We start from the raw sequence: 10891 nt of genomic DNA, 5'->3' as shown, positions 1-10891 counted from the left end.
GGTGGAGATAGAATTAAAAGTTCACATACAGGCTATATATATAGTATGGAGGTCCCTAGGACGACTGTGGCTTATAATAAATTTTGGTTCTACTCAATTATTGAAAAAAAAAATAGCCAAATGAATGGAAACACATGAACTATGAACCAAAGGCTGAGGGGCCCCCAGCTGGATCAGGCCCTCTGAATAGGTGAGACAGTTGATTGGCTTGATCAGTTTGGGAGGCAACTAGGCAGTGGGACCAAGTCCTGTGCTCATTGCATGAGTTGGCTGTTTGAAACCTGGAGCTTATGCAGGGACACTTGGCTCAGTCTGGGAGGAAGGGACTGGACCTGCCTGGACTGAGTCTACCAGGTTGATTGCAGTCCTCAGGGGAGGATTTGCCCTGGAGAAGGTGGGAATGGGGGGTAGGCTGGGGGTGAGGAGAGGGTGTGGGAGGGGGGAGAATAGGGGAACCCGGGGCTGATATGTAGAACTGAATGGTATTGTAAAATAAAATAAAATAAAATAAAAAGAATTAAAAGTTCAAGTTCACCCTCAGCTACACAGTAAATTCAAGGCCAGACTGGGCTCTAAGAGACCCCTAATGTTAAAAAAAAAAAAAAAAAAAAAAAAAAAACAAATAAAATGTTAGATGTAGATCATACCTGTAATCCCAGCACTCAGAAGACTGAAGCAGGAGAGCTGAAAGTTTGAGGCCAGCCTGGGATATATCATGATTTGCAGGCCAGCCTGAGCTACAATGAAACCCCATTTCAAAATTGGCAAGAACAAAAGGCATTGCCATAAAACTGCATAACCTTATAGGTTAATGCATTTCTTAATCCTAATCAGAGAAAATTTTATCTGCCGTAGGTGGTGATTAACAGAGACACTCAGAACTAGCCAAAATGCAGAAAATGAAGAGTATGGAATGCTCAGTCCCAACTGGAACATGAAACACACACACATAACACACACACACACACACACTCATCCTCCCAAAGTTTAGGGAGCATGTGGAATAGGGGACCAAAAGAGTGTAAGACTCAGGCCATGGATAACTATAAGGAAACAGCATCTTCTAGACACAAAAGGAGAGCAGCACATGTAAGTTCAGAGGTTGTGACAGCATGTAAAGACCTGGGCAAGCCCAACACAGACCCAATCTCCGCACGGAGGGCAGAGCTGGGGATGGAGTCCCTGTCCTAGATAAGGAGCTATCTGCAACTGATAGCTGCTGGAGGGATAATCAATGTTCTTTAAGAGTGTACCCCTGAGGAACTGACCTGGCTCCAGTGGAAGGCCACACACCCAAGAATATTTGGGCAGCACAAACTGGTCTTGATGAGTTTAAGAAGAAAGAACATGAAGTTGGGTGGGTAGGAAAAAGGGTGGTAGATTTGTGAAGAGTTAGGGGGGATATTATTAAAACACATTCTACAAGATTCTCAAAGAACAAATAAAATATTTTTAAAAATGAATAAGACAGTTTTCTGAGTTTCAAGGCACAGCTTCACACTGGAAAACTGTTCTGGGCAGCTTGTAGGCTCAGTCACTGCAGTAGGCATAAGTTTTGAAAGGATACGTGGGCAACAAGAGTGTTTTGTCCCACAAGGTTTGGCAAATGTGCATTGACAGAAAAGCCTGCACCAGCCAAGTTTTCATACTCAAAAAGACAGTGCTCTTTGAGTAAAGTTGGCTGGGGTGGTACTCTTTTTAACTTTTCTTTGCCAGTTTCTCCTTTTCCCTTGGAGTACCCAGTTTGAAGCTTAGCTTCTGTTTTTCCCTGAAATAGTTGATCTTGTCCTCAGCCGCTTGCTTCGCTGTTGTCAATGTCAAAGACACTTCTAAGACATCAAGTTTCTGAGTTCTGCACATAACTCCATGATTATTCTCTTTCCCTTTGAAGCTGGGCCTGTTGTTCCAGGCTCTTCTTGCCTTGCTCCACACCGAGAGCCATTCTCTTTGTATATTCTAGTTGCTCCTCCAGAATAGTCCAAGACTGGGCTCTGTTTAACTGTATATTCTTTTTTTTCCTTTATCAGTTCTTGTGGACCAGTTTTCTTTTCTTTTCTTTTTGGTGCTATTTCAAAATGCTTTATTTTCACTTGGTCCTGAGACTTGGGAGGGGCTCCAGAGCAGTTAACAAAGCTGCCTAGCAGTTTGGGCGAAGGTCCTGAGGCTGGCTGGTGCAGAGCAGAGGAGGGAGCCCCTTGGAAGGTGACGCCTCCTAGTCATGCTTGAGAGTGAGCCTCTCGAAGAGGTACTCGCCCAGAGATGGCGAGGGCATACCAGTTTGTGCTGGCTGCGGCCCAGCCACCCTGCGGAGGCTGGTCAGGTGGCTGCCCATCTTCTTGATGAGCTTCACCTCCTCATCCAGGAAGTGGTTTTCCAGGAAGTCACAGAGGTAAGGATCTGTGCGAGCAGAAGCCAGGGCATGAAGATTCAAGAGGGCCTGGTTCAGGCTCTTCTCCAGGACCAAGGCAGCTTCCATGGCCTCCTGGGATTTACCTCACTCATCTTGAGATGGCTTCTGCACATCCTGGAATAGTGCGCGGCCTCCGCGTTGGTTCTGCATCTTAAGCAGCTGATCGGCGCCCTCACGCTTCTCATCGGCCAATTTGCGGAAGTGGTCGACACCCTCCAGAGCCACATCATCCCGGTCAAAATAGTAGCCCAAAGAGAGGTAGGTGTAGGAGGCCCGCAGGTGCAAGTTGACCAGGCGGTTCACTGCAGCCTCCACTTCGGTGGAATAATTCTGATGGACCTGGGAGCTCATGGCTGATATGCAGTATGGAGCTAACCGCGAAGAGACAGTGCTGGCTGGTCCTGGGAGCCGAAGGCGGCGAGGAGATGGTCCCAGAGGCTGCAACTGGTGACACTGGGATGAAGCTGGACACTAACAAAGGGAGGCCCCGGGTCTGCTCCGTCCAAACACTGTTGAAGCAAGACACAGACAAGGGATCTCCATTTTTTAAACCCAAAATGTTGTTTTGTTTTGCTTCCTCTAGTGCTGTTTCTCTGGAAAGAATATTTCAGGTAATCTTCTGCTTGTGTTATCCCCAGCTCTAAACATGGAATCTTTCCTTGAAGAGTTTAAGGTTAAAATAGACATTGGCTCACTTGGGTCATAAAGCATCTGGAGAGTTGGTTTCTAAGTTCACAGCGTGGCGACTCCCAAGATGACTCACCTGGAGGCTTCAGATAGTTTTCAGATAGACAGCACATGAATTCAGAATCCATTTTTTGGGTGAGAGGAGTGATTCCAAGTGTGATAGTGAATCCTTACAGAAAATTAATTTGTCTGAAAAGAAAATGTAGGAGCTGGTGCCAGGACACTCTTAGTCCTGAATATATTTAGGTTTGGTTAGTTTTTTGTTTTTGTTTGAGACAGGGTTTCACCATGTAGTCCTGGCCAACAAGTTTTGGAGACAATGCTGGCCTATCTGCTTAGCATTTCAAATGCTGAGACTAAAGACATATACCACTACACTCAGCCTCTTTTATACCAATCCACATGTTGTGAGATATATATGAGAAAATACAACTTTTATAAATATTTCCTCCCAATTTCTAGCTCATCTTTTCTTTTTTCTCAGATATCTACTAAAATAGGACTTTAGGAGCTCAGTATACCTGTTTACATAGATACTTAAGGCATTGATCTAAGAAATCTTTCTGCCTAATAACGAAATCATGGAGATTTGTTTTACTTCTATGCGTTTCATGATTCTAGGTATTACATTTAGGTCCATGATCCATTTTTTTCTTAATAGTTTCCTCCAGTCATCTGACAGCTGACATGTCTCAGCCCATTTTTATTTTTATTTTTTTATTTTTGGTTTTTCAAGACAGGGTTTCTCTGTGTAGCTTTGCGCCCATTTTTAAGTGGGTGAAGTTTAAACTGCTTGGGTACCCTACCTTTTTGTCTAATAAACCTTTTAGAACAGTTTTACAGTACACATATTTGCACAGCTTCCATCACTGTCAATACTATACCAAATGCTGTATAGTTTACAATCTATGACATCACATCACCCAGAGTTCATAATTTACATTAGGGTTCACTCATTGTATTACACTTCAATGGCCTTTGAAAAATGTATGTCATATATGTTCTATCACAGAACCACACAAAATAGTTTCACTGTCTTCAAAAACCTCTATTGCTGTGGATTATGCTCAGTTTAATAATAAAGGTGATTGGCCGATAACAGGGCAAGAAGAGATGGAGCTCAAGAGCCAGGCTAGGAGAATTCGAAGAGGAAGGTCAGAGTTGTGGCAGACGCCAGCTAGCCTCCAAGGAAGCAAGACATGTAGAAAATTAGGTAACAAGCCATGAACCACGTGGCAAATAGAAAAGAAATATGGGTAAAATTAAATGTAAAAACTAGCTAGTAATAAGCCTGAGCCATTGGCCAAGCATTTATAATTAATATAAACCTCTGAGTGAATATTTAAAAGCAGCTTCAGGACAGGGCAGGACAGACAAAAGCCTCCAATTACACTCTATCCCCTGCTTCTTCATCCCCTCCTCCTCACTACTACTGGCCACCACTCATGTGTTCACTCTGTAAAGTTTTGCCTTCTTCAGTTTGTCATATAGATGAGACCACATGATGTGCAGATGTTAAAGACTGGTTTAATATTTCATTTAAATTACATTTAAAAAATGTGTGTACTTGGGGACGAGGGGAAGCAAACAGCATGTCTTCTTGCACATGCAGGAGTCAGGACAACTTGAGAGTGGGTCTGAGGGATCAGGCTTCAGTCATCAGGCTTGGTGGCAGTCCACCTTATTTTTTTCTTCATTTTGTGTGTTTTGCAGGATGGGTGTGTAGTATATGTGCTGTGGGATGGTCTGTATGTCAAATTACTCTGATTGGTCAATAAATAAAACACTGATTGGCCAGTGGCCAGGCAGGAAGTATAGGCGGGACTAACAGAGAGAAAAGAAAGAACAGGAAGGCGGAAGGAGTCACTGCCAGCCGCCACCATGACAAGCAGCATGTGAAGATGCCGATAAGCCACGAGCCACATGGCAAGGTATAGATTTATGGAAATGGATTAATTTAAGCTATAAGAACAGTTAGCAAGAAGCCTGCCATGGCCATACAGTTTGTAAGCAATATAAGTCTCTGTGTTTACTTGGTTGGGTCTGAGGGACTGGCAGGTGACAAAGATTTGTCCTGACTGTGGGCAAGGCAGGAAAACTCGAGTTACAAATGGCACCCAACATGTTGGCAAGAGGTTCCATGTAAAACCCGAGAAAATAAGTGTCTAAAACAGAGCTAAAAAGTTTCTAGTTGTCTCTCAAGTTAGTGGCAGCCTGCGTGTTTGAGCTACTATGGTGGTTTCTGGCATGTGCGTTCGACCTGCAGTTTGGCAGGAATGAGGCCACTGCAAATGGCACATTAAGCTGCATGGTGGATTTAGCCTTTGCTAGTACAAAACAAAAAGAGGTTTCTGGGCTACATGCTGCTTTGATAGAAGCATAGACCCACTATTTCTGAGAGTTCATGGCTCCCAGAGCTGGCGGAAAATGTACCACCGCCATGTTGGGAAACTGAAGTAGGTGGAGCCAGCAGCCACAGTGCCAGCACCATTTCAGGCTTAGAAGGCTGCAGTTTAAAACAATAGGCTCAAGGTAACATAAAAAATAAGCCACGTAAAGATAGCTACCACACAAAGAATTTGGATTATGTTCTCTTTGATATTCATAACTGAAGAAAAACATTTGATTGCAAAAGCTCTTGAGTTAAGCCAAAATGTTTATTTTAAAGGTACCTTGACTTCAAAATCTGGATGTAAAAATATGTTGCTTTGGAAAGGAGACCCTACCCACCTCTATGAAACCCCAATGGGCAAAGACTGGAGGCATCAGACTCTCTGTTTTTTACCTGCATGCCCATTATGCCCCTCCTTGCCAGTATAACCTTTGCCTCAAGTCTGGTTGTTGAAAGCTCTCCTCTGGACCGTTTGGTTCTTCTTCTTCGCAGCTCCATCCAAGGACCAAATTGGTTTTCGGTTCTCCCAGAGAGCACAGGCTAGTGCCAGTTTTTGAACAGACATCTTTTCTCTCCTGTCTTAAGAATACTTCGCTGCTCACATTGACTCACAGGTTACCCTTTCAACTTTTTTTTTTTTTTGTAAAAACATTCTAACTTTCTACATGCTGTGTATTTTCACTAACTTAAGCCTGTTTTATATGTACATAGTTCAGCATTCCTTTTTCTCTTGTAATGTCTCAATTCCTTTGGCTCTTATTGGTTTGTTGTTTCTGAGATGGGCTTGTTCTACAGACCAGCTGTCCTTTAAGCTCATGGCAATACTCCTGCCTCCATCTCCTAAGTACTGGGTTTACAGGTTGAAGACACTATGCTCAGCTGACATTACATATTTGTTTTAAAACCATGAATTAAAGTGGCTACAATAGCAAGTATCTGTAATCCTAGCACTGGGGAAGTACAGGAAGTAGGGTCACAAATTCAAGGCCAGCCTGGGCTACCTAAAGGGATCTTGTCTCAAAAAGAAAAATGAATATACTACTTTAAGCTATATACTACAGGTTCTAAAATGATACATCTTCATTATCACCCAAAATATCTTTCTAATTTTCTATATGGTTTCATTACTCTTTTTCATACTCATCTAAAATAAATTATTTTAAAAAGTAAGTATTTTGCTTGCATATATGTATATGTACCATCAGAGTGCTTGGTGTCCAGAGGCCAGGAGGAGGTGTTCCAAGACACCTTGGAACTGGAATCACATAGTTGTGAGCCTACATGTGGGTGCAGGAAACCAAACCTGAACCCTGTAACAGCAGTAAATGCTCTTACCCAACGAGTTCTCTCTCTGGCCACCATGGGATTTCATTTTCAATCCATGGAATTAGAACTGTAGTACTTAAGTTTTAAATAGCTAGGGACTTTACAGTTTTTCTAGCTTGATCCCACTGTAGAAAGAGGATATCTTATTTTTGTTTTGTTTTGTTACTGGTGATCAATTCTGGCAAGTACTTCAAGTATAATTAAAAAGAATATCAGGCTTGGGAAAGAGCTCAGTCAGTAAATCGCTTGCTACACAAGCATGAAGACCTGAATTTGGATCCCCAGCACCCATATAAAAAGTAAGGAATGGTGACTTGTGCCTATAATCCCTGAGCTGGTGAGGCAGGAAGGTCCTTGGGGCTTGCTGGCCAACTGCATCCATAAGCTCCATGTTCAATGACAAACTCTGTCACAAAAAAATGGGGTGGAAAGCAATTGAGGACTCCCTAGACTTCTTACTACCACATGCATACCCACACATGTGAACACTACACAAAAGAGGTATACTGCAGAATAAGTGTGCAGTGCTCGGCCAGACATGGTGGCATAAACCTAACATCTCAGCACTTGGTATAGGCAGGAGGATCGGGAGTTCAAGTGTAACATCAGCTACATAATGAGTTCAAGGCCAGTTTGGGTTACATGTGATTCTGTTTAAAGAGGGCAAAGAGAAAGAGACAGTCCAGTGGTTAAGAGCACTTGCTGCTCTTGCAGAAGCCTAGGGTCAGTTCTTAGCATCCACAATAGCTACAACCATCTGTAACTCCAGTTCCAGGGGATCTGAAACCCTCTTATGGCTTCCTCAGTCACCAGACACACAAGCAGTATATAAATATGAAAAATTCATACAGAACATACACACATGCACACAACGTTATGCAGGAACAGTGGTGTTTAAGTTAAATAAGGTTGAATGATAATTGTTCAGATTTTCTGTTTATCTGCTCTAGAAATAAATTGTTAAAATATTTTCACCAAATTACATTCCATAAGGTATCAGTAGAAAAAGGCATTTTATGCTTGTTTTTATTCATTGGGTCACATATCAACTGTTAAGAGTTAGCATACCAGCCTTTATTCAACTATTCACTGAGTCCTATAAATATCTCATTTAAGTAAGTTTGGTATGAACACACCTCATTAATTTCTTTTAAAAGGTTAGAGCAACTTAAGAAAGGAAGGATTTATTTTGGTTTCCAGTTCCATGGAATATGTGCCATCATTAGCAGGGCAGGTAGGGAGGCAAGCTGGATGGTTGATCACACTGCATCCACAATCAGGAAACAAAGAGTTATCAGTGCCTGTGCTCAGGCAGATTTTCCTTCTTTATTCAGTCTTGGTATCAGCTCACAGAATGAATTAGCTAAATGATACCTCAGAGATGCCCCTAGCCCTGAGATTTGTTTCCATGGGGATTATAAGTCACTTCTGACAATTAGGACTGGACACTCACAATACCTGTACCTGCTTCAGAGTTTCTAATACTTTCACCACTACGCTCTGAAGAATGGAACATATTGGTATGGAAAAGCAATTGATGGAGATAATGCCAAGTTATTAAAACAATCAAAATGGAACCTGGTTAAAATAAAAGTTAGTAAAAGTTAGTAAAATACAGTAAGTATCCTAATACTGTATTAGACTAATGAGCAGTTCAAACCCAGGTTGCTTTTAAACTTAGTCTGTGAATACACCTGGCATATACTTTCATACATTTGGTCTGCTAATTTTGTCAGCTTTCACTGCCTCAGTCCTGTGATACCTCAGATGTATTCATGGTCCTCCTGGATAGGAGGAAAATAGTAGGTAGAAAATAGTTTGGGGGTAAATTGAGGGCCTGGAAAATGAGGGCTATTTATTACGACCCAGACCTTAATAATCCATGTTAGCCACTTATGCAAGAAAACAGCTCTAAATAGATGCTGAGTACTAATTTAGTAACTTTACAAGTTTTCATTTTCAAAAATGACAGCCCCTCTGTGCTGGATAGTTGTATCTCAACTTGGCACAGGCTAAAGTCATTTTCAAGGAGGGAACCTCAATTGAAAAAATGCCTTCATAAGATCCTGTTGTAAGCAAGCCTGTTAAGGCTTTTTCTTAAATTAGTGATTGATGAGGGAAGGCTCAGTCCATTGTAGATAGTGCCATTCCTGGGCTGGTGGTCCTGGGTTCAGTAAGAAAGCAGGCTGGCAAGCCATGAGGAATAGATCAGTAAACAACACCCCTCCATGACCTTTGCTGCAGCTCCTAACTCTAGGTTCCTGCTCTGCTTGAGTTCCTGTCCTGACTTCTTTGATGAACTGTGATGTGGACCTGTTAGTCAAATAAACTTTCCTTCCCAAATTTCTTTGGTCATGGTGTTTCACCACAGCAATAGGAACACCAACTAAAAACCCCTCAAAGAATTCCATGAACCCCATCTTATACAAGGAATCTGGATGATAGTGCAATTAAGTAACTTTGCCAAAATCCAAGAAGCAGAGACATCATTCAAACCAGACAGGCTAGCACAAAGTACAATGCAACCAATACCATATATTTTGAGTTACAGAACATGTTTTCAACTTAATATTTTTATAGGACTCCTAAGTGTGTGAATGAATGAGTCTCTAATTCTTGTACCTGGTTTTGGAGCTCTTTTCCTTTTGTTGGGTCGCCTTGTCCAGACTTGATGGGGTTTTTCTTTTTTAAAAAAATTTATTATGTATATAGTGTTCTGTCTGCATGTATCCCTGAAGGCCAGAGGAGGGCACCCAATGTCATGACAGATGGTTGTGAGGCACCATGTGGTTGCTGGGAATTGAACTAAGGACCTCTGGAAGAGCAGCCTGTGCTCTTAACCTCTGAGTCATCTCTCCAGCCCCTGAGATTTTTAAAAAAAATTAATTTATATAATTTTATGTGCATTGGTGTGAGGGTGACAGATTCCCTGGAACTGAGTTACAGACAGGTATGAGATGCCATGTGGGTGCTGGGCATTAAACCTGTGTCCTCTGGAAGGACAGCCAGTGCTCTTAACCACTGGGCCATCTCTCCAGTGCATGGAATGTTTTTTTTTTTTTTTTTTGTCATATTACATTATATATTGTCATGTTTTGTTATCTCCTAGAAGCCTGTGCTTTTCTAATCAGAGACAAAAAAGGAGTGGATCCTGAGGGGAGGAACTGGAAGGAGTAGAGATTAGGGGAACTATGATCAAGATATGTTGTATGAGAAAAGAATCTATTTTCAATAAATGAAAAAAAAAAGCTGAAAAAAAGAATTAACTATAATGAATCAGTTGTAAATGTTAAAATTATAAAATTCTTACAAGAAGACCGGGCAGTGGTGATGCATGCCTTTAATCCCAGCAGAAAGGAGGCAGAGGCAAGCAGACCTCTAAGTTTAAAGACAGCCTGGTCAACAGAGCAAGTTCCAAGACAGCCAGAGTTACAGAGAAACCCTGTCTCAAAAAACAAAAACAAAAAATATCTTACAATAAATACAAATAAGTTCATTACTATATTAGGATTTCTATTGCTTTAATAAAACACCATGATCAACAGCAATTTGAAGAAGGGTTTATTTCAAATTATAGTACCAGGTAACAACCCATCACTGAGGAAAGTCAGGACAGGAAATCAAGAACTGAAGCAGAATCCGTGGAGGAATGCTGTTTGCTGGCTTGCTATCCAGTTTGCTCGGTTTTTTTCTTCTTTTTGGAGACAGGATTTCTTTATGCAGTCCTGGCTGTCCTGGACCTCACTCTGTAGACCTGGTGGGCCTCAAACTCATCGATTCGCCTGCCTCTGCCTCCAGACTGCCGAGATTAAAGGCGTGCACTACCGTTAAACTCAACTTGCTTATGGAACCCACAACTACCTGTCTAGGAGTAGCACTGCTTATAATGGGAGGGATGGACCGCATCAATTATCAATCAAGAAAATTTTTGACAGACATGCCCACAGGACAATCATATGGAGGCATTTTCTTGATTAATAGTCCTTCTTCCCAGACAACTCTACCTTGTGTCAAGATGACATAAAAGGTAGCCAGCAAAACTACCTTGTATTTGGTAATGGAGTTTTAACCACGAA

The 10891-nt window shown here is 41.8% G+C and overlaps 1 pseudogene; it reads right to left on the bottom strand.

Moving 5' to 3' along the window:
* Window positions 1-678: 678 nt before the first annotated feature.
* LOC114694889 lies at window positions 679-4358 on the bottom strand (annotated as a pseudogene).
* Window positions 4359-10891: the final 6533 nt, after the last annotated feature.

The sequence above is a fragment of the Peromyscus leucopus genome, chromosome 19 (genome assembly GCF_004664715.2).
Source record: "Peromyscus leucopus breed LL Stock chromosome 19, UCI_PerLeu_2.1, whole genome shotgun sequence".
Classification (NCBI taxonomy): domain Eukaryota; kingdom Metazoa; phylum Chordata; class Mammalia; order Rodentia; family Cricetidae; genus Peromyscus; species Peromyscus leucopus.
Note: the sequence above shows the minus strand (reverse complement) of the source record. Positions and strands in the feature narration are given on the sequence as shown.